Source organism: Felis catus, chromosome B1 (assembly GCF_018350175.1).
Source record: "Felis catus isolate Fca126 chromosome B1, F.catus_Fca126_mat1.0, whole genome shotgun sequence".
Taxonomy (NCBI): domain Eukaryota; kingdom Metazoa; phylum Chordata; class Mammalia; order Carnivora; family Felidae; genus Felis; species Felis catus.
In genome coordinates, this window is record NC_058371.1 from 106,159,124 (window position 1) to 106,181,896 (window position 22,773).

The window sequence follows — 22,773 nt, forward strand, 5'->3', positions numbered from 1 at the left end:
TTATTCATTCATCCTTCAGTGGACATTTGGGCTCTTTGCATACTTTGGCTATTGTTGATAGTGCTGCTATAAACATGGGGGTTCATGTGTCCCTTTGAACAGCACACCTGTATCCCTTGGATAAATACCTAGTAGTGCAACTGCTGATTTGTAGGATAGTTCTATTTTTAGTTTTTTGAGAAACCTCCATAATGTTTTCCAGTGGCTGCACCAGCTTGCATTCCCACCAACAATGCAAAAGAGATCCTCTTTCTCTGCATCCTCGCCAACATCTGTTGCCTGAGTTGTTAATGTTAGCCATCTGACAAGTGTAAGGTGATAGGTATCTCATTGTGGTTTTGATTTGTATTTCCCTGATGATGAGTGATGTTCAGCTATTTTTTCATGTGTCGGTTGGCCACCTGGATGTCTTCTTTGGAGAAGTGTCTATTCATGTCTTTTGCCCATTTCCTCAAATGTGTTATTTGTTCTCTGGGTGTTGAGTTTGATAAGTTCTTTATAGATTTTGGATACTAATCTTTTATCTGATATGTCATTTGCAAATATCTTCTCCCATTCTGTCAGTTGCCTTTTAGTTTTGCTGATTGTTTTCTTTGCTGTGCAGAAGATTTTTATTTTGATGAGGTCCCAAAAGTTCATTTTTGCTTTTGTTTCCCTTGCCTCCAGAGACATGTTGAGTAAGAAGTTGCTGCGGCTAAGATCAAAGAGGTTTTTGCCTGATTTCTCCTTGAGCATTTTGCTGGCTTCCTGTCTTACATTTAGGTCTTTCATCCATTTTGAGTTTATTTTTGGGTATGGTGTAAGAAAATGGTCCAGATTCATTCTTCTGCATGTCTCTGTCCAGTTTTCCCAGAACCACTTCCTGAAGAGAATGTCTTTTTTTCCATTGGATATTCTTTCCTGCTTCATCAAAGATTAGTTGGCCATACGTCTTTGGGTCCATTTCTGGGATCTTTATTCTGTTCCATGGATCTGAGTGTCTGTTCTTGTGCCAGTGCCATACTGTCTTGAGGATTACAGCCTTGTAGTATAGCTTGAAGTCTTGGATTTTGATGCCTCCTGCTTTGGTTTTCTTTTTCAAGATTGCTTTGGCTATTCAGGGTATTTTCTGGTTCCATACAAATTTTAGGATTATCTGTGAAGAATGTGAAGGTGTTACTTTGAAGGATTATCTGTGAAGAATGCTGGTGTTACTTTGATAGGGATTGCATTGAATATGTAGATTGCTTTGGGTAGTATTGACATTTTAACAATATTTGTTCTTCCTATCCAGGAACATGGAATCTTTTTGGATTTTTTGTGTCTTCTTCAATTTCTTTCATAAGCTTTCTATAGTTTTCAGAGTATAGATTTTTCACCTCTTTGGTTAGATTTACCTAGATTTTATGGTTTTTGGTGCAATTGTACATGGGATCAATTCCTTGATTTCTCTTTCCTTTGCTTCATTGTTGGTGTATGGGAATGCAACAGATTTCTGTGCATTGAACTTATATCCTGCAACTTTGCTGAATTCATGAATCAGCTCTAGCAGTTTTTTGGTGGAATATTTTGGGTTTCCATATAGACTATCATGTTATCTATGAACAGTGAAAGTTTGACCTCCTCCTGCCCAAGTTGGATGCCTTTTATTTCTTTGTGTTGTCTGATTGCAGAGGCTAAGACTTCCAATACTATGTTGAATAACAGTGGCGAGAGTGGACATCCCTGTCTTGTTCCTGACCTTAGGGAGAAAGCTGTCAGTTTTTCCCCACTGAGGATGATATTAGCGTTGGGTTGGGTTGTTCATTTATGACTTTCGTGATTTCGAGGTATGCTTCTTCTATCCCTACTTTCTTGAGGGTTTTTATCAAGAAAAGATGCTGTATTTTGTCAAATGCTTTGTCTGCATCTACTGAGAGGATGATATGGTTATTATCCTTTCTTTTAATGATGTGATGAATCATATTAATTATTTTGCGGATAGTCAACCAGCCCTGCCTCCCAGGTATAAATCCCACTTAGTCGTGGTGAATAATTTTTTTTAATGTATTGTTGGATCCGGTTGGCAAATATCTTGTTGAGGATTTTTGCATCCATGTTCTTTAGGGAAATTGGTCTATAGTTCTTCTTTTTAGTGGGGGTCTCTGTCTGGTTTTGGAATCAAGGTAATGCTGGCTTCATGGGAAGTGTTTGGAAGTTTTCCTTCCATTTCTATTTTTTGGAACACCCTCAAGAGAATAGGTGTTAACTCTTCCTTAAATGTTTGGTAGAATTCCCCTGGAAATCTATCTGGCCCTGGACTCTTGCTTTTTGTGAGATTTTTGATTACTAATTCGATTTCCTTACTGGTTATGGATCTGTTCAAATTTTCTATTTCTTCCTGTTTCAGTTTTGGTAGTCTACATGTTTCTAGGAATTTGTCCATTTCTTCCAGATTGCCCATTTTGTTGGCATATAATTGTTCATAATATTCTCTTATTATTGTTTTTATTTCTGCTGTGTTGGTTGTGACCTCTCCTCTTTATTCTTGATTTTATTTATTTGGGTCCTTTCTTTTTTCTTTTTGATCAAGCTGGCTAGTGGTTTATCACCTTTGTTAATTCTTTCAAAGAACCAGCTTCTGGTTTCATTGATCTGTTCTACTGTTTTTTTTTGGGGGGGGGTTTTGATAGCATTAATTTCTGCTCTAATCTTTAATATTTCCTGTTCTTTTCACAGCTCTTTAAGGCATAATATTAGGTTGTGTAACTGAGATCTTTCTTCCTTCGTTAGGATGCCCTGGAGTGCTATATAAGTATATATATGACCAAGTATATATGACCACCTTTGCTGCGTGCCAGGGGCGTGCTATATAAGTATATATATGACCAAGTATATATGACCACCTTTGCTGCGTGCCAGGGGTTTTGGGTTGTGGTGTTATCATTTTTATTGGCCTCCATATACTTTTTAATTTCCTCTTTAACTTTTTGGTTAGCCCATTATTCTTTAGTACCATGTTCTTCAGTCTCCAAATATTTGTTACCTTTCCCAATTTTTTGTTGTGGTTGATTTTGAGTTTCATAGCATTGTGGCCTGAAAATATGCACGGTATGGTCTCAAATTTTTGTACTTCCTGAGGGCTGATTTGTGTCCCAGTATATGGTCTGTTCTGGAGAATGTTCCATGTGCACTGGAGAAGAATGTATATTCTGCTGCTTTAGGATGAAATTCTCTGAACATATCTATTAAGTCCATCTGGTCCAGTGTGTCATTCATAGCCATTGTTTCCTTGTTGATTTTTTGATTAGATGATCTGTCCATTGCTATGAGTTGGGTGTTGAAGTCTCCTACTATTATGGTATTACTATCAATGAGTTTCTTTATGTTTGTGATTAATTTATTTATATATTTGGGTGTTCCCACATCTGGCACATAAATTTTTACAATTGTTAGGTCTTGTTGGTGGATAGACCCCTTGATTATGATATAGTGCCCTTCTGCATCTCTTGATACAGTCTTTATTATAAAGTCTAGATTGTCTGATATAATTATGGCTACTCTGGCTTTCTTTTGTTGACCATTATCATGATAGATGGTTCTCCATTCCCTTATTTTCACCTTCTGAAGGTGTCTTTAGGTCTAAAGTGGGTCTCTTGTAAAAAGCATATAGATGGATCTTGCTTTCTTATCCATTCTGTTACCCTATGTCTTTTGAGTGGAGCATTGAGTCCATTGACATTTAGACTGAGTACTGAAATATATGACTTTATTGCTGTTATGGTGCTTGTAGAGTTGGAGTTCTGGTGGTGTTCTCTTGTCCTTTCTAATCTTTGTTGCTTTTGGTATTTATTTCTCTCTCTCTATATATATATTTTTTTGTTTGTTTGTTTGTTTTGTTTCATCTTTTCTCCCCTCAGAGAGTCCCCCTTCAAATTTCTTGCAGGGCTGGTTTAGTGGTTACAAACTCCTTTAATTTTTGTTCGTCTGGGAAACTTTTTATCTCTCCTTCTATTTTGAATGACAGCTTCGCTGGATAAAGAATTCTTGGCTACATATTTTTATGATTCACCACAATGAATATATCTTGCCACTCCTTTCTGGCCTGCCAAGTTTCTGTGGATAGGTCTGCTGCAAACCTGATATGTCTTCCCTTATAGGTTAGGGATTTTTTTTTTCTCTTGCTGCTTTCATGATTCTCTTCTTGCCTGAGTATTTTGTGAATTTGACTATGATATGTCTTGTTGATGGTCGGTTTCTGTTGAATCTAATGGGGGTCCTCTGTGCTTCCTGGATTTTTTTTTAAATTTTTTTTTCAACGTTTTTTATTTATTTTTGGGAGAGAGAGAGACAGAGCATGAACGGGGGAGGGGAAGAGAGAGAGGGAGACACAGAATCGGAAACAGGCTCCAGGCTCCGAGCCATCAGCCCAGAGCCTGACGCGGGGCTCGAACTCACGGACCGCGAGATTGTGACCTGGCTGAAGTCGGACGCTTAACCGACTGTGCCACCCAGGCGCCCCTGTGCTTCCTGGATTTTGATGTCTGTGTCTTTCCCCAGGTTAGGAAAGTTTTCCACTGTGATTTGCTCTCACATAGCCTTCTACCCCTCTTTCTCTCTCTCCTCTTCTGGGACCCCTATGATGCTGGTGTTCTTTTTTAATGAGTTGCTGATTTCTCTAATTCTTAAATTGTGCTCTTTTGCCTTAATCTCCCTATTTTTCTGCTTCATTATTCTCCATAAGTTTGTCCTCTATATCACTGATTCTCTGTTTTGCCTCATCCATCCTTGTTGCCACAGCATCCATCTGTGTTTGCAACTCAGTTATAGCATTTTTTATTTCATCCTGACTAGTTTTTACTTCTCTTATCTCTGCAGAAAGGGATTCTAATTTATTTTTGATTCCAGCTAGTATTCTTATTATCGTGATTCTAAATTCTGGTTCAGACATCTTGCTTGTGCCTGTGTTGGTTAAATCCCTGGCTGTTGTTTCTTCGGGCTCTTTCTTTTGGGGTGAATTCCTTCATTTCATCATTTTGAAGGGAGAAAAGGAATTAATGAAGTAGAAGATTTAAAATTAAGAAATTAAAATTAAAAATATATTAAAATTAAAAAAATTAAACACACACACACACACAGAAATCGAATAAATGATGATAGATCCTAGGTGTGGTTTGGTCTGGGTGTTGAAAGTGGTTTGATAGAGTAGGGCAAAAAGGGGGGGGGAAGGAAATCTTTTGAGAATTTGAAAAAAATGAATACACTGAAGTACACTAAAATGAAATGTTGGAAGTAAAATAGAATTTGAAAAGAAAATACACAAAAGTAAAGAATATAGTAGAAAAAAGTTAAACAAAAATATCTTCAATAAAAGTTAAAAATAAAAATGAATTTTTTCTTTCTGTATTCAAGAAAAAGAAAAGAAACGAAAAAGAGAAAAAGGGAAAAAAAGGAATTGATGGAAATTTGAAAAAGTGAATACACTGAAGTAGACTAAAATAACATGATGGAAGTAAAACAGAATTTGAAAAAATTTACACAGAAGTAAAAAATAAAGTAAAAAACAAATTAAAGAAAATATATTTAATAAAAGTTGAAACTGAATTTTTTCTCTTTCTGTATTCAAGAAAAAGAAGTGAAAAAGAGAAAAAAAAAAAGAAATTGAATAGATGGACCTGCTAACAGATTGAAGTATGACTGAAATTACTTCGTTTTCCCCTAGAAGTTAGACTATGAAGTGCTTTATAGTCCATAAACTAAGCAGGCCATGGGACTTGTGTTCTTGAAGAGCGAGGTTGGCCCAGTTGGGCAGGGCTTGGTGTAATGGCTCCGTTCTCCACTTGATGGCGCTGCTAGCCTACTGAGGTGGATTTTTGTGGCCTTTGTAGGTGCCTATAAGCAAGCGCGGGAGTGGTGAAAATGGCGTCACCCAGCTACCCAATCTCTAGTATCACAACTCTGTTCTCCCTGATCAGCAATCACTCACCTGTCCTCTCTCTTCAGCTCTTGTCCACTCCCTGCCTTTTCACTGTCTGTGACTAAGTCCCAGGTAGTACCTCTCTCCCGAGTTTTGTCTCAGATGTGACTGTTTTCCCTGGTCCCTTACTTCTGAATGGCTTTGACCCGTTCTTCCCCTTTTTGGGAGGATCTCACCGAGCAATGGCCAAATGTTGGTTGTACCCACCCATGAATGCTTGCTGGACCCTGCTGCTGCCGGTGCCCTGAGATTGCAGCCAGGTGCCAGCCTGCCCCAGAAAAAGTTAGAAGGATAGTGTACCAGCAGCGTTTCAGGGATTATGGAAAATCACAACACATATCTGGCAGCAGTCTTCACCCTTAACGACCTTATTCCAGCACCAGCAAATGTGGATTGTTCTCTGGGCTCTGCAGGGACCAGGGGGCTCAACAGTCTCTACCAAATGTCCTGCCAGCAGTGGAACTGCTTTTCCCTGTGTTGCCCAAGAATCTCCTGGGTCCCACTCTGCTCCTGAGGGTTCGCCCTTCCCACCAGAGCACCGCCAGGTATGGAGCTGTGGAGTTGCAGACTTTGCGCTCCCCTTGTTTACAGTATTAGTGGAATTTAAAGCCTCTCCTTTCTCCTTTCTCCTTTCTCCTTTCTTTTCCCCTTTTTAGTTTAGTCCCTGGGGCTATTTCCAATTTTCCACTTTATCTCCAGCTGCTTTTGGGGAGGGGTGCTTTTCCCATATTCTCTTCCCCATGCCCCCTGTCTCTGTTCTCTCTTCACCTGCAAAAGTGGTTCTTTACACCACCGCTGCAGCTTCTCGCTCCCCAAGTTCAAGTCTCCGTGCCGCGTACCTGCTGAATTCTGTAGTTCAGGTTGTGCATATTGTTGTGTTAATCTTTAGATAAGTTTTCTAGGTGTGCAGGATAGTTTAGTGTTGGTCTGGCTGTATTTTGTGGACACGAGACACACAAAAAACTTCCACGCTATTCTGCCATGTTGGCTCTATTTCTTATTTTATTGATTCCTGCTGCCTGTTTCATATTCTTCTACTTGTTTTGTATTTTGTCTGCTCTTTTCCCTCCTCTGTCTTGAGTTAGAAGGTTAGTTTATGAGATTTTTAATTGTTTTTAACATAGGGGTTTACAGCTATATATTTCACTCTAAGCACTGATTTACTGAAACATCAGTTTTGGTATATTGTATCTTTATTTGCATTTATCTCTAAGTAACTTCTAATTTAACTTAGATTACCTTAGATTTACTCTTTGGTTATGGAGGAGTGTATTATTTAATTTCCCCATGTTTGTGGAAATTTCTTTTTGTTACTGGTTTCTAACATCACTCCATTGTGATCAAAGAACATAGTTTGTATGATTTAAGTCCTTTTAAATTTATTTAGGTTTGTTTTATTTAGCACATTGTCTAGAAGATGTTCCAGGCATACTTGAAAAGAATGTATATCTTTCTGTTCTTGGTTGGAGTGCTCTTGGTTAGGTCCATTAGGTTGTTACTGTTCATGTGCTGTATTTACTTGTGGATCAGTTGTCTAGTTGTCTTATCTATTATTAAAAGTGGGCCATTGAAAGCTCCAATTATTATTTTTGAATTGTCTGCTTCTTCCTTCCATTTTCTCAATTTTTGCTTCATGTATTTTGGGGCTTCATAATTAGGTGCATTTATATTTGTAATTGTTATGTCTTCCTGATGGATAGTTTTTCATACATATTCCTTGGTTATCTATTAAAAATTTGTTTTAATATTTTGTTCTAATATTAATACAGGTTCCCTGGCTTTCTAGAAATTGTTGTTTTCACGATATAACTCTCATTCTTTTATTTTCAACCTATTTGTGTCTTCCTTAAATGTTTCATAGAATTCACATCCAAAAATATTTTGGCGTGGACTTGTTTCTGTGGGAAGTTTTTTAAATTACTAATTCAAACTCTTAAATGTTATAGATCTGTTCATAATTTTGGAATCTTCTTGAGGCAATTTTAGTAGTTTGCATTTTCTAATAATTTGTATATTTTAGATATTTCATAGAAATGCAAATCTAAACTATAGCTCCTGTATAGAACATGTACTTGGGTCTATTGATTTTTCAAAGCACTCTGGCAGTCTCCACCTGTTGTTTTGATTGCTGAATACATTTTCATTTAATGTTATTATTGATACAGGTGAATTCATGCCTGTCCATGTAACCTTGTCTTTGTATCTCATGGGTTTTTGTTTTTGTTGTTGTTGTTCTTTTAATGCTCCTTTACTGTTTTTAATTAGGTGAATATTTTAGAGTGTGCTAATTTAGTTCCTTTAATTTTTTTACTCATTATTTTTTAACTATTTTCTTAGTGATTGCACCAGGACTCATCAAATACATCTTAACTTATTGGTATCTACTGAGATTTATATTCACTTAATTCCAGTGAGAAACAGAAAGTCTTCTTCTATATAGTTTTATTACATCTTCTCCTTTATGTGTTATCTTTGACATAATTATTACATGCACTTACATTAGAATCCCAAAATACGTTACTATAATTATTACTATAAAGTGTTGTATCTATTTTGAAAACTGAGAGAAGAAAGCAAAGCAATCTAAATTTATGATTGTGTTATATCAATTTTGTTTCTTTTTTCTGATTTTTTTTTTATTTGGTCTTTTGGATTTAGTTACTGACTGGCATAGTTTACACTGATAAACTTTTATTGCTATGAACACATATATTTCTGTATATTACACAATCAACAATATTCTTGTACATATATTATCTGATTTTTAAATAAGTTAAGTGAAAAAGGGAGAAATATGAATGGATCATATTTCATATTTACATAATGGCTTATCCACGCTCTTTGTTGTTTTTTGTGGATTTTAATTACTATATTTAATTACTTGCTGACAGCCTAGAGAAGTTCGTTTTATATTTCTTATAAGTCAGGTCTGCTAGTAACTAACTCTACCAGTTTTGTTTAATCTGGGAATATCTTTGCTTTGCCTTAATATTTTTTAAGTTTGTATGTATGATGCATTTTTGAGAAGTAATTATAAAGTTTTATTCAATTATTTTTAGAAAAATCACTTACTTGAAAATTTATTTATGAATTATGTTCTAATTTGGTTAAACCCTGCATATATACTTTTTTGTTTGTTTCAAGTTATTATTTAAATTCAAGTTAGTTAACATATAGTGTAATAGTTTCAGGAGTAGAATTTAGTGATTCAACATTTCCACATGACACCTGGTGCTCATCACAAGTGCCCTCCTTAATTACTTACTTTACCCATCCCCCTGCCCACCTCCCCTCCAGTAATCCCATTTGTTCTCTATAGTTAAACATCTGTTTCTTGGTTTGTCTCTGTCACTTTTTTCCTAAGGTCATTTGCTTTGTTACTTAAATTCTGCATATAAGTGAAATCACATGGTATTTGTCTTTCCCTGCCTTACTTATTTTATTTAGATAATACTCTCTAGCTCCATCCACATCATTGGGAAAGGCAAGGTTTCATTCTTTTTATGGCTTAGTAATATTCCAGTGTGTGTGTGTGTGTGTGTGTGTGTGTGTGTGTGTGTGTATGTGTGTGTGTGTATGACAGCTCTTCCTTATCCTTTTATCAGTTGATGGACACTTGGGCTCTTTCCATAACTTGGCTGTTGTTGATAATGCTGCTGTAAACATCAGGGTGCATATATCTCCTTGAATTAGTATTTTTATATTGTTACAGTAAATAGCTAGTAGTGCAATTGCTGGGTAGGGTAGTTCTATCTTTAACTTTTTGGGGAACCTCCATACTGTTTTCCAGAGTGGTGCACCAGTTTGCATTCCCACCAACAGTGCAGGAGGGGTTCCTCTTTCTCTGCTTCCTTGCCAACACCTGTTGTTGATTTTAGCCATTCTGACAGATGTGAGGTGCTATCTCATTGTAGTTTTGAATGTTGTGCTGGCTATAACATTCTTGGTATATTTTTTAAATTTATTTTTTAAAATATACAATTCTACTCTCTTCTGGCCTCCACTATTTCTGATGAGGCGTCAGCTGTTAATTTCATTGGGGGTCCATTATTCTTGATAAGCGAGTTATTAGTTTATTTTTTTGTTTTGTTTTTCAAAATTGTTCTTTTTCTTTGATTTTTGTCTTTTTACCATAATGTGTTATTATTTTTCTTTAATATTCAATTCAGAAACTTCCTGTTAGGAATCCTTAATCATCACACTATACTTTGGATTGTTACCCTTTAAGTCTGTTATGCCCACTTTGTGAACTCCGCTGATCTCTTACTTCAAAATTCATTGTTTTCTTGGTCACATATTCTCTTTCTGTCTTATTTATGTTTTATTTCATTTTTGTATTTATTTATTTATTTATTTATTTATTTATTTATTTATTTATTTGAGTGAGAGAGAGTATGTGCAAGCAGGAGAAAGGGGCAGACAGAGAGAGAATCTTTGTTTTTCTAAGTTTATTTATTTATTTGAGAGAGCAAGAAAACTGCAGAGGGGCAGAGAAAGAGGGAGAGAGAATTCCAAAGCGTGAAGCATGTTGTGGGGCTTAAAGAAACCCACAAACCATGAGATCATGACTTGTGCCAAAACCAAGAGTCTGAGGCTTAAATGACTGAGCCACCCAGGCGCCCTGAGAAAGAGAATTCTAAGCAGGCTCAATGTTCAGCACGGAGCCTGAGGTGGGGCCTCATCCCAGGACACTGAGATCACAACCTGAGCTGACATCAAGAGTTAGATTCTCAACCAACTGAGCCACCCAGGTGCCCCTAGGCTTTATTTTAAAGGAGGTTCTTGGGGCACCTGGTTGGCTCAGTCAGTTAAGTGCCTGACTTTGCCCAGGTCATGGTCTTAGAATTCATGAGTTTTAACCCCACATTGGGCATTTTCTATCAGCACCGAGCCCCCTTCAGATCACCCCTATCTCTCTCTCTCTCTCTCTGCTTCTTTCTCTCTCTCTCTCTCAAAAAATAAATCAACAACGGCAAAAGAGAGTTCTTTGAGTACATTTCTATTACATTCAGTGTGGAAGCTAAAATGTTTGCATCCATGTTTGTTTCAACATATATTACTGACAACTTATTAACCCGGCAATTGCCCTCCGATTACATCTCCTTTTCTCTTCTAAAGTAACCACCACCTTGAGTTTTATGTTAATAATTTTCTTGTTGCTTTTATAACTTTAGCATCTATATAAATGTTCTTAAGCAATGTATTGTTTCTTAAACATTACTTTAAACACTATATAAATGCTATAATGCTCAGTGAATTTTTCTGCAGCTTTTTAAACTCAACATTGTGACTTTTAAATATACCCATGTAGGTGTGTTTGACTTCCTTCCTTATGTACTGATGTATACTATTCCATTTTATAACTTTATCATGATGTATTAATTGTAAAGTCAATAGAGACTTTTCCAAGCTTCATCATTATAAAAATTGGTGCTTTGAATAATGAAAAATGTTTTACTGTTTTCCAGTGCACATATTTAAGAATTCCTTAAGTTTTATATTCATGAGTAAAGTTGTTGGGACATAAAGTTATAGTCATATTAAACTTTAGTAGTTATCTTTGCTAGGGTTTCTCTGAAAAATCAGAGCCTGAAGCAATGATTATAATATTAACATTTAATGGGAGATGTGCTAGCCCTGGACAGTTATGGTAAAGCCAAAAGGAGAGTGAAGTGTAGAATGATGACAAGCCTTACATTCTCTGTTGTCTACTGCTTTTAAAATATAATAGGGGCACCCTGGGTGGCTCAGTCAGTTAAGCATCTGACTTCAGCTCAAGACATGATCTCACGGTTCACCAGTTCAAGCCCATGTAGGGCTCCGTGCTGACAGCTTAGAGCCAGGAGCCTGCTTCAAATTCTGTGTCTCCCTCTCTCTCTGCCCCTCCCCTGCTTGTTTCTGTCTCTCAAAAATGAATAAACATTTAAAAAAAACTTTTTAAAAAATTTTATTCATTTTTGAGAGGGACAGAGACAGAATGTGAGTGGGTTAGGGGCAAAGAGAGAGGGAGACACTGAATCTGAAGCAGGATCCAGGCTCCGAGCTGGCAACACAGAGCCCAGCGCAGGGCTCAAACTCACGAGCTATGAGATCATAACCTGAGCTGAAGTCGGACGCTCAACTGGGTGAGCCACCCAGGCATCCCCCAATTTTTTAAAAAATGTAACAAAAATTCATAGCAAGTGTTTTAATGTGTTCCCTGCAGATTATCTAGAAATGTTTAAAAGAGAACTTGAGAGTATACTTGTTAACACTGTGACCATGAAAAATTTGTCTGTTGTTTCACAATCTCATCAATATGTTTTTAAAAATTACCTTTGAATTATTTTTTAATCTGGTGAGCATAACGATTTCTCATTATCACTTAACTTGGCTTTAGTATTACCATACATGTCATATAATATATATATATAATATACCATATATCACATACCTTTCATGTATCATATCTATATCACACACACACATATATGTGTGTGTGTGTGTGTGTGTGTGTGTGTGTATATCTCACAACTTCTTTATCCATTCATCTGTTCATGAACACTTAGGTTGTTTCCATCTTAGCTATTGTAAAAAAATGCCACATCAAACATAGGGGTACATATATATTTTTGAATTAGTGTTCTTGCTTTCCTCGGGTAAATAGCCGGTATTGGAATCAGTGGGCCATATAGTATTTCCATTTTTAGTTTTTTGAGGAATTTCAATAGAGGATGCATCAATTTATACTTCTACCAACAGTTCATGAAGATTCTCTTTTCTCCACATCCTCACCAACACTTGCTATTTCTTGTCTTTTTGATGCTAAACATTCTGACTCACTGTGGTTTTGATTTGCATTTCCTTGATGATTAGTGATGTTGAGCATCTTTTCATGTGTCTATTGTCCATATGTATGTCTTCTTGGGAAAAATGTCCATTCAGGTCCTCTTCCCATTCTTTAATCAGACTATTTACTTTTTTGGTGTTCAGTTGTATGTGTTGTTTGTATTTTTCTGATATTAACCCCTTACCAGATATATCATTTGCAAATATTTTCTTCCATTATGTAGATTGCCTTTTTGTTGCATTGATGGTTTCCTTTGCTCTGCAATAGATTTTATTTTAGTTTGCAAAAGTTCCAGAGATTACTAACTATGTTTCTTTTAGGACTTTTAGGACTTTAGGACTTTTATGACTTCATGTCCCATATTTAAATCTTTAATCCATTTTGAGTTTATTTTTGTGTATAGTGTAAGAAAGTGGCCCAGTTTCATTCTTTTGCATGTAGATGTGCAGTTTTTCCAACATGACTTATTGAAGAATTGTTTTATCCCCATTGCATATTTTTGCCTCCTTGTCAAAGAATAATGGGCCATATAAGCATGGGTTTATTTCTGGGCTCTCAATTCTATTCCATTGATCTAAGTATCTACTTTTGTGCCATCGCATACTGTTTTGGTGACTGTAGTTTTGTAGCATAGTTTGAAAAAAATTATTTATTTTGAGACAGACAGAAAGAGTATACGTGAGGAAGGGGTGGAGAGAAAAGGAGACAGAGAATCCCAAGCAGGCTCCACAAGGTCAGTGCACAGAGCCCAGTGGGAGGCCCCAACTTAAAAAGTCTTGAAATCATGACCTGAGCAGAAATCAAGAGTCAGGCACTTAACCAACTGAGCCAGGTGCCCCAATAGTATAGTATGAAATATGTGAGTAATTTTCCCTAGTTTGTGAAAGAAGTCATTACAACTTATAATTTCTTATGTTTAAAGAAACTTATTATTTTATATATATTTTTTTTCAACGTTTTTATTTATTTTTGGGACAGAGAGAGACAGAGCATGAACGGGGGAGGGGCAGAGAGAGAGGGAGACACAGAATCGGAAACAGGCTCCAGGCTCCGAGCCATCAGCCCAGAGCCTGACGCGGGGCTCAAACTCACGAACCGCGAGATCGTGACCTGGCTGAAGTCGGACACTTAACCGACTGCGCCACCCAGGCACCCCAAAACTTATTATTTTAATACACATAAATTAAGTTTTCTTTATCATAGAAATCACATGTATAGCACACATAACCAGCATAAGTAGAGGAAATTTTCTCTTTTCTAGGAGTCTGTTCTGATATTCATGGCTATTTGACTCACTTGGATTAACTTCCTTGTTTTACTGCCAAACCAAAACAATTTTATTTAATTTTCAGTCTGCACACCTCCAGCTTGAGTTAATTAAATGTCTAATCACAATTTCTGAGGATAAAGTAGCATATCTGTGAAAGGATATATCATCTCACAAAGCAAAATCTCTATTATATTTGGATCAGGTTAATAATCTTTCAATTTAAATCTGGTGTTTTAAGATCTCTTAATGATCTGACCTCCTTTATATATTGAGGGATTATATCTGAATCTCATGGTGTATTCATAGTACATTAATTCTTATAATCTTTTATAATCTCTATAAATTTATAATTTATAATCTTTATGAATTTTCCAAACCAAATAAGATTTAGTACTTGAATAAATTTTTAATCTAGTATATAAAACAGATGCCTTGTTACAGAACTACTAAGCAGCTATATTCTTGATAATAAAAATAATGTTAATATAAGTAACACTCTCAGGAAAATGAAAGTTTGCAGCTCAAATTCCCATTTGAACAAATCATCTATCTTTTCTTTCTTTCTTTTTTAACATTGCTAGTTAATGGATTAAGAAAAGAAGCCATGATACGATAAATGAACTTATTTAAAAAGTCTAAAGACGCAATTAAAAAAACACAAAAGCTAACATATGACTCTGATAAATATAAAATGTACTGAAGGCAATGTAGGAAATTGTGTTCATAGAATGTTTACTTTAAAGGAGAAATAGAGTGAAACAGACACTTATGTTAATTTTAAAGTTTTAAAAATATGCGGTGCTTCACAAAAAATTGTAATATGATTATTCAGTGCAAACACGAAGACTGTTAACATTTTATTTTGAACTTTAACTTGTATCCAAATTTTCTGTTTATGGGTATGTGATTAATTTGATAATGTGGGAAAATCTTAAAAGAAAACGAACTAATAATTTAATTTAAATATATGTATATCTACAACTATGCATCTATAGATGTAAATGCATATCTGTACCTATATCCATGGCTATATCTTGCAGGTTTCAGAGAATTAAGATTAATAACCAAAATTACTCTCTAAATATTCCACTTATTTTCAGAAAAATAAATGAACATAAAATAAAAATATTATATAATAGCTTTTCTTTTGGCCAGTATGTTCCAACATATAGTAAGCCATGGAAATTACCAGAAATGATCTAGGAATATATCCTTTTATATTTTTACCTTTATCTTCATTTATTCTTCTAAAAATTGTACTTGATTAATTATTTGTTCCATGTTTTTATTTCAAGAAGACTATTTTGAGATAAGCTAGTATCCCTACATTTTACTATTTATTTTTAAATTTTTAAATGTTTATGTAGTTTTGAGAAGGGGGGAGAGGGGGAAGGGTAGAGAGAGAGGGAGACACACAATCTAAAGCCAACTCCAGGCTCTGAGCTGTCAGCACAGAGCCCATGCGGGGCTCGAACCCACAAACTGTGAGATCATGACCTGAGCTGAAGTCGGATGTTTAACCAACTAAGCCACCCAGGTGTCCCAATGAATTCTTAAATCAATGGTGGAAAATCAATAAAAAAAAAAAAAGACATTTCTATTGGTTGCTAACAATTTATTTAAAAAGTCACTCACAGTATCACAAGAAATGTGAAATGGCAGGAATTCACAAAAGTCACTGAACACTCTTAAAACACTCTTAAAAGTCACTGAAGTGATTACTGTTTAACAAATAACCATCACTACAAAAAAGTAGGTGTATATTATAATATATATTAAAAATGTGTTAAAAATACTTGGATTTTTGTTAATTGGATTTTTTATGATCCCTCCTGCCTTTACCTTAAATTTTGAGTAATTTTTAACTTGAGACTTTTTTAAGAGAAAGAAAAGAGATAAATCCACTAGTGTATTTAAACTATGGTGAGTTAAATACAAGAAAACTCCTGGCAAATCATAGCCATCTCAGAGAAGCAAAACAGTTTAGATTCATTAGCCAAGTGCATTTTGTGCTGGGGCTGAGAGGGTGCAACTAGAAAGAAAAAGAGTACATAGTTTAGTTTTTTGTCTTTTCTCTCTCCCTATATCCTCCTGCATTCTTTTCTCTTTCTACTGACGATGTTATTTTACGAATTGCTCTTGTTTTAATTTTTTAATTTTTACTTTTTTAAAGTTAATTTATTTTGAGAGAGAGAGATAGAAAGAGAGAGAGAGAATCCTAAACAGGCTCTGCACTATCAGTGCACTATCAGTGCAGAGCCTGACATGGGGCTTGAACTCGTAGTGAGATCATGACCCCAGCCAAAATCACGAGTCTTGAGGCTTAACCAACTGAGCCACCATAGTGCCCCATGCATGGCTTTTTTAAAATGCAGTGCTCACACTTGGCCATGGTTCCCTAGATAAAATTTTCATAGTGTAAAATGAAACTATTTTTGAATCCTGGAGATAATATGAATAGTGGCTACCATATGTACTATTTATTGAATTCCTACCAATTGACAGACTCTATATTAGAAACATTTATTGGCTGTACAAAGTCACTTAACACTGTGGTGGGTTGGAAACAAAATTTTGATTGCTTAAATACAAGCAATACTCATGTTCTTTTGTGTATATCAGAGACCCAGAATATGTAACAATCTCTTCAAAACACACATCTTTGAATGAAAATGACATGTATACTAGCACAGGGTACACAACATAGACTGAGGAGGGAATCTCCATCCTGTTGCTACTAGGTCTTCAGCCCTTTGCCTAAGTAATAGACATGATATCCAGTGTTTCTAATTACTTTTGCAGTCAAGAAATTTTTGTTCATATATAAATTTTTAGAGTTAGTCTACATTTTCTTAATTTTCAAGATATCAGTGATTAAACACAGTGCCTCATTAAATATATCAATATTCCAAGGCTATGCTTAGGTTAACATATGTTGCTCGAAACATTTTTATTAAAAAGAAAAATATAATACATCTTCAATTAGATTATTCAGTAAAACAACCTACAAAATGAACAATGATGCAGCCTGAGGCAAATATAAAGTTTTAGTATTTATTAGATTCTCTAGACAATTTAAATAAGAATATTTGAATAAATACAATTAAAATTTTAAAAAATTCAGATAAACAAAAGTTGATAATGGGGGAAATAGATGAACACAAGTGTAGCAAAGCTATTTTCTTTTTTCCCCCAAGTTTTTATTTAAATTCCAATTAGTTAATATACAGTGCAATATTAGTTTCAGGTGTAGAATTTAATAATTCATCACTCTCATACAACACTGGTAGAGCTATTTTCATATCAAGGACACACATGTAATCAAATTGTTATATGCTAAGTATTTTGAAAGTCTTGACATGTAACTTCTAGGTAAATAAACTAACATATTGATATAAGAAGTATGTAAGATGATAGATTTGTTAATTAACTCAATGTAAGGAATACTTTTACAAGGTATACATATATCAAATTATAACATTGTACACTTTAAATATTTTATAATTTTATGTGTCAATTATACTTCAATAAGGCAGGGAGGGGGAGAGGGAAGCAATAAAACGACTGACATACTTGAAAGTCAATTGTACTTTTACTGTAACTTTTGTTTTCATAAGGAAAATTCAAGTAGTTTAAAACTTTAAATTCCTACATTTTCCAATATTTACTGAAAATAATAATGATCCAGAATTATTTGTGCCATATAAAAATTTTATATAATTTCAAGAAACACAGGATTCAATGCTAGTGCTTTTGAAGTATATTCAAATAAAAGGAATATTGGAAAACCTGGAAAATTGATAAATTTACTTAAAACTTATTTTTCAGGTGAAATACAAGGATTACAAAAAAGTAGATAAATCACTTAAAAATATATCAGTAAAATTTTCAAATAATTATTTCAAATATATACTTTCAGATAATAGTACATATATAAATGTATCAAATATATTCTTCAAAATTATATATTGCAATATATTAAAAGACTAATAATATGGCAAATAAGGTGATGTTAACTTTTGCTTAGGATTGCAGGAGTAACTTAATATTAGAAAGTATTTTTAAAATTTCACTTCTTTTGAGAAAAATATGATTAGCATGACAAGTGCTATGTGTGCATATAATTACTTTGAACTATCTCTTTAGTGATTTAATGGGAATCACTAACAGCAACTTTGCCTCATGATCAAGTAATTCAGACATCTTCATGCTGAGGGTTAAAACCACCTAAATCAACCTCATGTAGTTACTGAGACTGAGAACTGTGACCTGTCAGCATAGCTTACTTTATTACAAGAAAGCATTGTCGTGGGTGATGACAATGTAAACCAATATAAAAAATCTACTTCATGAACCTCCTTCGAATATGTTTATCCAGACACCATTTGCTCATCTGGGAAAACGGTTCTAAATTATTCACGTGAATAAGTATCTCTCTTTTTAAAATTTGCTTCAATGCCCTCACCTCCCTTGTTCAACAATTTTTACTGTATCTTGAATTTCTTCCAGTCCAAATCAGACTCTTGCCATGAAAGTCTCCCTCTAAACTACTTAGGCTAAGAGCTCCAAATTCTATTTTCCACTTAATTTCCACTGTTTTTTTTTTCTTTTCAGAGATACCAATGAAAATTTGTTAAGATAGTGTTTGTTCTTTTTAATGGCTTAAAAGTTTTACTTGACCAAATGTTTTTTTTTTTTTTTTCCTGGTAGTCTTTGAGGGGGGATGGTTGACACTTGTTAGGTCTCATGAAGATTCCTTCAACCCTTCAACATAATCAGAGCTCTTGACATGAAAACATTGCCTTCCTAGGCACCTCTTTTTTTCCTCCAGTTTTATGGAGGTTTGGTTGACAAAAATTGTGTGTGTTTAACGTGTACAACATGATGTTTTGATATAACTATATAATGGGATTACCACAATTGAGCGTATTCACATATATATCACCTCACGTAGTTACTTTGTATGTGTGTGTGTGTGTGTGTGTGTGTGTGTGTGCTGCGAATGCTTAACATTTAATGCCCTAGAAAATTTCAAGTATATTCTACAGTATTTTTAACTATAGCCACCATATTGTGTATTGTCTCCAGAACTTACTGATCATAAGTCACTAAAACTTTGTGTCATTTGACCAACATCTCCCCATTTACCCCACTCCATAGCCCCTGGTAACCCACCATTCTACTCTCTGTTTTTAGGAATTCAATTTCTTTTAAATTCCACATGTAAATGAGATTATACAGTATATGCCTTTCTGTATCTAGCTTATTTCACTTAGAATAATGTGCTCCAGTTTCATCCATGTCACAAATGTCAGGATTTCCTTCTTTTATTTCATTTTATTTATTTAAATTTTTTTAATGTTTTATTTATTTTTGAGACAGAGAGAGACAGAGCATGAACAGGGGAGGGGCAGAGAGAGAGGGAAACACAGAATCTGAAGCAGGCTCCAGGCTCTGAGCTGTCAGCACAGAGCCCGATGCAGGGCTCAAACTCATGAACCGTGAGATCATGACCTGAGCTGAAGTCGGACGCTTAACCGACTGAGCCACTCAGGCACTCCAGGAGTTCCTTTTTAAACATTTCATTATAGGAGCACCTGGGTGGCTCAATTGGTTAAACTTCCAACTCCTGATTTCACCTCAGGTTATGATCTCACAGTCATGAGATTAAGTCCTGTAATGCTCCCACGTGGGTACTCTCTCTATCCCTAAAAATAAATAAATAAATAAATAAATAAATAAATAAATAAATAAATAAATATTCCATTATGTATTCTATTTTGTGTGTGTATATATATGGGGATGTGTGTGTACATATATATGTATATGTATATGTATATGTATATAATATCGTATTTTCTTTTTTCATTCATCCACTGACAGATACTTAGGTTTTTCTATATCCTGGCTACTGTAAATAGTGCCACAATGAATACGGAATTGCAGGTAACTCTTCAAGATCCTGATTTTATTTCCTTTGGTATATACCCAGATACAAAATTGTTGGATCATATAGTAGTTCTATTTACAATTTGTTTTCAATTTTTAAACTTTTTTTCATTTTAGACACAGAGAGAGAGAACACGATCTGGGAGGAGGGCAGAGAGAGAGAGAGAGAGAGAGAGAGAGAGAGAGAGACAGTGTATGCAAGTGGGGGAGGGACAGAGAAAGAGGGATAGAGGGACTCCCAAGCAGGCTCCATGCTCAGCGCAGTCTATCACAGGGCTCAGTCCTATAACCCTGGGATCACGACCTGAGTTGCAATCAAGAGATGCTCAACAGACTAAGCAACCCAGGCACCCCTATTTCTAATTTTTTGAGGAAACACCATACTAGCTTCCACAATGTCTGTACAAATTTACATTTCTACCAACAGTGTACAAGTGCTTCCTTTTCTTCACACATTCACCAACACATGCTATATCATTTTGTCCTTTTGATAATGGCCATCCTAAAAAGGCAAGGTGTGCTATCTCAATTGTGGTTTGATTTGTACTTCCCTGATGACTAGAGATGTTGAGCATATTTCCATACATCTGTTGGCCCTATGTGTGTCTTCTTTTGAGAAATATCTATTCCAGCCCTTTGCCCTTTTATAAACTTTTTCTAAGGAGTTTTTGGCAGTCCTTATGTACTTTGAATACCAATTCCTTATCAGAGGTATGCTTTGTAAATATTTTCTTTCATTCCATAGATTGTCTCTTCACTCTATTGATTGTTTCCTTTGCCATGCAGAAGCTTTTCAGTTTGATGAAATTCTGCTTGTCCATTTCTGCTTTTTTTGCCCATGCTATTGGGATCGTATCACAAAAATCATTGCCAAGACTAATGTCAAGAAGCTTTTCCTCTGTTTCTTTTAGTATTTTTACAGTTTCAAGTCTTACATCTATGTCTTTCAGTCATTTTGAGCTGATTTTTGTTTACAGCGTGAAGAGTCCAATTTAATTCTTCTGCATGTGGATATCCAGTTTTCCCTACACCATGTATTTCAGAGACTCTCCTTTTCTCATTGTGTGTTCTTGGAAACTTTGTCAAATATTAATTAACTATAAGTGTGTGAATTAATTTTGGGGTTCTATTGGTCTATGTGTCTGTTTTTATTCCAGTACTATATTTCTTTGATTAATGTATCTTTGGGGCACCTGGGTGGCTCACTGGGTTAAGCCGTTGACTTGAGTTTAGGTCAAGATATTACGGTTCATTAGTTCCAGCTGTGCTGACAGCTTGGAGCCTTGAACCTATTTCAGATTCTGTGTCTCCCCCTCTCTTTCCCCCTCCACCACTTGCATTCTGTCTGTCTTTCTCTGTCAAAAATAAATACACATTTAAAAATGATAAATGTATCTTTGTAACATAATTTGAAATCAGAAAGAGTGATACCTCCAAGTTTGTTCTTTCTTTAAAAACGTTTATTTATTTATTTTGAGAGAGAGAGAGAGAGCACATGAGTGAGTGCGGGAGGGGCAGAGAGAGAGAGAGAGAGAGAGAAGAATCTTAAGTAGGTTCAGCGCTGACAGTGGAGCCGGACTTGGGGCTCGAACTCATGAACATGAGTTCGTGACCTGAGCTGAGATCATGACCTGAGCCAAAATCCAGAGTCAGACACTTAACCAACTGAGCCACACAGGTGTCACTCCAGGTTTGTTCTTCTTGCTCAAAATTGCTTTAGCTATTTGGGGTCTTCAATGGTTCCATTTGAATTTTAGGATTGTGTTTTCTATTTCTGTGAAAAAATGTCATTGGAATTTTGACAGGGATTGCATTTAATCCGTAGATCACTTTGGGGAGTATGGACATTTTGACAGTATTAATTATTCCAATTTCTTAGGCTCTGTAAATTTCTCACACAGGGGTCCCCTTGACCTGAGAAATAACTCTTCACACCTTGTACTAGTTTTTATAATACTCCTGTACTTTCAGTGAGGAAATCCAGTGGAAGAAATTTGTTAAGAACCTCAGGGCTATAAACAAAATAGTCAATATTTACTTGCCTGTCGTATTGAATCCAAATACTATTTTGTAGTCAGGATCACTTGAGGCTGTATATTTTACAGTTGCAATTACGTGTTGTGCTTACTTTAGTGACCCTTTAGATTAAGAGAGCTAATACCTGCTCATTATTTCCTAGGAAGTCACAATATTTCTAAGACTTCAGTCTCAGAGGTTGACTAAGTCTCTTATTTCTTGCAAGCCACTAATGAGGAACTCAAACATCTTTGTAACTCTACATTTATCCAGTATGTGAATGATCAATTGCTACTTTTTAAAGGTGAAGTAAACTCTAAGATGGATTCCATTTACCTATTTACTGTGTTATTTCAGAGAGACATAAGGTTTAAACAAAAATAGATACAATTTTCTAAAAAAAATAGATAATTCATGTGAAGAAGGCAACTTCCTCAATCTGGACAGACTATATGCCATTTAAAGTTTTCCCAGGCTAATCATTAGAATCAATTAAAAGTATTTGTAGGATTTATTAACTACTATAACAAATAGTTTCTCAACTTCTCTGGTGTTTTTTCAGTTCTGAAACTACTTGATGATCAAAACATGAGCAGATATTTTCAGATTTAAAATAAACTCTTCAGTACCTTTCTTCTCCGAGCCTAGCTAATTATCATAAATCTTTCCACCTATACACACATGAACAACCTGGACAATTGATTTAACCTCACAGAAATCATCAGAGACCAGTAGGTTACTAAAACCTCTCTCCTGACCCGGTGTCCATAGCCG